Below are 4410 nucleotides of genomic sequence, written 5' to 3' on the forward strand. Positions count from 1 at the left end.
GGCAACTGCCGCCCCTTCCCCAGACCCTGCCACTGGAAATCCTAATATATAATTTTTAAAAATGATTTTACTTTGGGAGGTAGAGGCGGGCGGATCATGAGGTCAGGAGATCGAGACCATCCTGGCTAACACAGTGAAACCCCGTCTCTACTAAAAATACAAAAAATTAGCCGGGCGTGGTGGCGGGCACTTGTAGTCCCAGCTACTCAGGAGGCTGAGGCAGGAGAATGGCATGAACCCGGGAGGCAGAGCTTGCAGTGAGCCGAGATTGTGCCACTGCACTCCAGCCTGGGCGACAGAGCGAGACTCCGTCTCAAAAAAAAAAAAAAAAAAAAGATTTTAGGCATTAGTATTTGGAAGGAATTCCTAGGTTGGAGAGATGGTGAGCTAATTGTTTGGGTCTACATATGAGCTGAAATATAAATTTCAAGGAAGTTTAAATGTCCATGAAATCAGACCTAGCTTTTCAAAATTTTCACATTGACAATGATTGTCTAATAAATCTATCCTTCTACACTAACTAAAAACAAATTTTTTTTGCCACCTCAACCTTCAACTACTATGACATTTTGTATATTTCAATGACATTTATTAAATTCTACCTTTCATTGAAGTTTTCTTTGTGTGTAAAAAGTTACTGTGTAATGAGAATCTTAAACATAGAACACAAGGGTGATGCATCTGTATATCCTTCATGGCACCAAATAGAGCTTTCTGCTTTTCCCTGCCCTAATCCATCCGATATACTATTGTTGAATTCATTTTCCCAAAATTTAGCTCTGATTAAGTTACTTGTTGGCTAAGCACTTACAACAGTTTCTAGTTGTTTACTGAATTATATGTTCCTGCTCACCTGGCATAGCCTTCTATAATCTGGCCCCAACCTGTCCTTTCTAGCTTTATCTCTATGGTATTTTCCACTGAAACTTGGCTCTTCCTAATTCTGAGAAGAGGTGCTGGGATTTTCCTTTGTGTATGTCTGTGTGTGTGCACGTGTGTGTGTGTGTGTGCTATTCTCATGAACTGCAGTGTCTCATACAGAGACCAATCTCAAATCAAGTCCACAAAGCCATGTCTGGTTTGCCCACAGAACACATCCCTTCTTGTTTCTGATCTTTGCAGTACTTGGTCTAAACTACTCTTGTGTACTTAAGTCACTATAACACACTTTAGCTTGAATTATAATAGTCTGTGTGCTTGTTTTATCTCCCAGATTTGACAATAAGCATGGCATACTTGAAAGAACATGAGCTATGAGGTTAGAAAAACTTAAGTTCATATCTTGCCTCTGTCACTTATGAGCTGTGTGACTTCAGATAAGTAGCATACTTTTCTGAACTTCTTTTTTTAAATCTATTAAAAATAATTGGTTGGCCGGGCATGGTGGCTTACACCTGTAATCCTAGCACTTTGGGAGGCCGAGGCGGGCAAATCACTTGAGGTCAGAAGTTGGAGACCAGCCTGGCCAACATGGTGAAATCCCGTCTCTACTAAAAATACAAAATTAGCTGGGTGTGGTGGCGCACCCCTGTAATCCCAGCTACTCGGGAGGCTGAGACAGGAGAATCACTTGAACCCAGGAGGCAAGGTTGCAGTGAGCCAAGATCACACCATTGCATTCTAGCCTGGGTAACAGAGTGAAACTCCGTCCCAAAAAAAAAAAATTATTGGTTCACTTTCCTGTTCTCTCATATTTGGAGTTATCATAAAATCATTTTAAGTAAAAAGATTCTTACCACCCAACCCAACCTCATTTGTGAATAGCAAAAAGCAACAAAGACAGAAGGGAGTAAACAAGAGCTAATGAAGGAAAAAAAGAAAGATTGAACTGAAAGTCTAGGAAGGTTTAAAGAAAAATGACCAGTATATGTCAGAGGTGTTTAGCTGAGAAAAGAAAGTGGAAGAATAGTATTGTTTGTTTGGGGTTCAATTACTGGAAGGAGTTGTATCAATGGTCTCTACATTCACTGGGTCAGGAAGCAATGTCTGTAGTCACTCGAAACAAAGCTCCTGAGTCAATAAGTCAACACACTTCTCTCTGAGTCTGCCCCTCCCCTACTATGTCTTTTAGAAACAAGACATTGAAAAGAAAAAGGACCATCCAGCATATGTTGGGAAATTTACTATCTTGTCTCCCCAAACAGAAGGTATTTCTTATATTGTTTAAGAACAACTTTCTGAAATAAATTTGCCATTGTTTCCACAAGAGAGGGAAATAACTAATGTTATATTTACTATATTAATAATAGTAAATATAACAACTCTAGACCTTTGTATTTGTATTTATTATGAGCCAGGCACTCTGCCAAGTGCTTGTGTAATCTTCTCAGTAGCCCTGTGTGGAAGACTTTATTTTATTCACCCCACAGATGAAGAAACTGAAGAAGTTAAAAGATCTTGCCCAAGAGCACTAAGATTTGTACCCACGTGTTGGATCCTAAAACTTGTGATGTTTTTACTCCATCATATTCCCTCTTAGCAAGATAGTATGCTATTATAAACTAGTGAGGAGCTGCAGCTGACTATCCAGACCAAGAAAATGCAGATTTCCATAAGCAAAATTGCTGGAGAATCAGGCAGCCCTTCCTGGGCAAATGCTAGTTACCTTCATGGTCTCTTTCAGCCCTTCATAGAGTCTCTTAAATTATTGTTACCTGCAACTTGTCTTTCCTAATAGTCAAATAACCCTGCTACTCAGAGTACTCCACAAAGCTTGTCAGAAAGGCAGACTCAAAGCCCCTGGCCAATACTGTATTATATACTTAATATTTGCTAAAGGAATAGATCTTAAATATTCTCACTAAAAAGAAGGGGGTGGGTAGCTATGACAGACAATCAATGTGTTACTTCACTTGATTGTGGTAACCATTTCACATATATATGTATATCAAATACATTGTATACCTTTGTAAACCAAAACTAAAATTCTAAGCCCCCCAACCAATGGAATGGACCCCTCCTCTGGGCCAAGGGCATTCCAAAGTTAACCTGGGGCTGGGTGCAGTGGCTCACATCTATAATCCCAACGTTTTAGGAGGCTGACGAGGGAAGATCACTTGAGGCCAGGGAATCAAGAGCTGCCTAGGCAACATAGAGAGACTCCATCTCTACTAAAACTTAAAAATATTAAACAGGTCCCGGCGCAGTCACCGGCACAGGCTATGGCTGCGACTTCCCTCATGTCCAGGTTGGCTGCCTGGCTGCTGCAGCCCGTGCACAGCTGCTCCCTCTGCCCTCGCCCCTTCCACCTCGCGGCAGTTCCAGATGAAGCTGTTGTAATTTCTGGAAGGAAACTGGCCCAGCAGATCAAGCAGGAAGTGCGGCAGGAGGTAAAAGAGTGGGTGGCCTCAGGCGACAAACGGCCACACCTGAGCATGATCCTGGTTGGCGAGAGTTCTGCAAGTCACTCCTACGTCCTCAACAAAACCAGGGCAGCTGCAGATGTGGGAATCAACAGTGAGACAATTGTGAAACCAGCTTCAATTTCAGAGGAAGAATTGTTGAATTTAATCAGCAAACTGAATAATGATGATAATGTAGATGGCCTCCTTGTTCAGCTGCCTCTTCCAGACATATTGATGAGAGAAGGATCTGCAATGCTGTTTCTCCAGACAAGGATGCTGATGGCTTTCATGTAATTAATGCAGGGCGAATGTGTTTGGACCAGTATTCCATGTTACCGGCTACCCCATGCGGTGTGTGAGAAATAATTAAGCGAACTGACATTCCAACCCTAGGGAAGAATGTGGTTGTGGCTGGAAGGTCAAAAAGTGTTGAAATGCCCATTGCAATGTTACTGCACACAGATGGGGCACATGAACGTCCCGGAGGTGATGCCACTGTTACAATATCTTATCGATATACTTCCAAAGAGCAGTTGAAGAAACATACAATTCTTGCAGATATTGTAATATCTGCTGCAGGTATTCCAAATCTGATCACAGCAGATATGATCAAGGAAGAAGCAGCAGTCACTGATATGGGAATAAATAGAGTTCATGATCCTGTAACTGCCAAACTGAAGTTGGTTGGAGATGTGGATTTTGAAGGAGTCAGACAAAAAGCCGGTTATATCACTCCAGTTCCTGGAGGTGTTGGCCCCATGACAGTGGCAATGCTAATGAAGAATACCATTATGGCCGGGCGCGGTGGCTCACACCTGTAATCCCAGCACTTTGGGAGGCCGAGGCGGGCGAATCACGAGATCAGGAAACGGAGACCATCCTGGCTAACATGGTGAAACCCCCGTCTCTACTAAAAATACAAAAAAAAAAAATTAGCCGGGCGTGGTGGCAGGTGCCTGTAGTCCCAGCTACTTGGGAGGCTGAGGCAGGAGAATGACATGAACCCAGGAGGCAGAGCCAAGGGCTCTGTTTTTTCCAGAAATTTTTTAAGAGTTTGAGTTAATAT

General features: G+C 42.4%; 1 pseudogene; it reads left to right on the forward strand.

The window, feature by feature from the left end:
- Positions 1–3156: 3156 nt before the first annotated feature.
- On the forward strand, positions 3157–4180 carry LOC471006 (bifunctional methylenetetrahydrofolate dehydrogenase/cyclohydrolase, mitochondrial-like; annotated as a pseudogene).
- Positions 4181–4410: the final 230 nt, after the last annotated feature.

Source organism: Pan troglodytes, chromosome 2 (assembly GCF_028858775.2).
Source record: "Pan troglodytes isolate AG18354 chromosome 2, NHGRI_mPanTro3-v2.0_pri, whole genome shotgun sequence".
Classification (NCBI taxonomy): Eukaryota; Metazoa; Chordata; class Mammalia; order Primates; family Hominidae; genus Pan; species Pan troglodytes.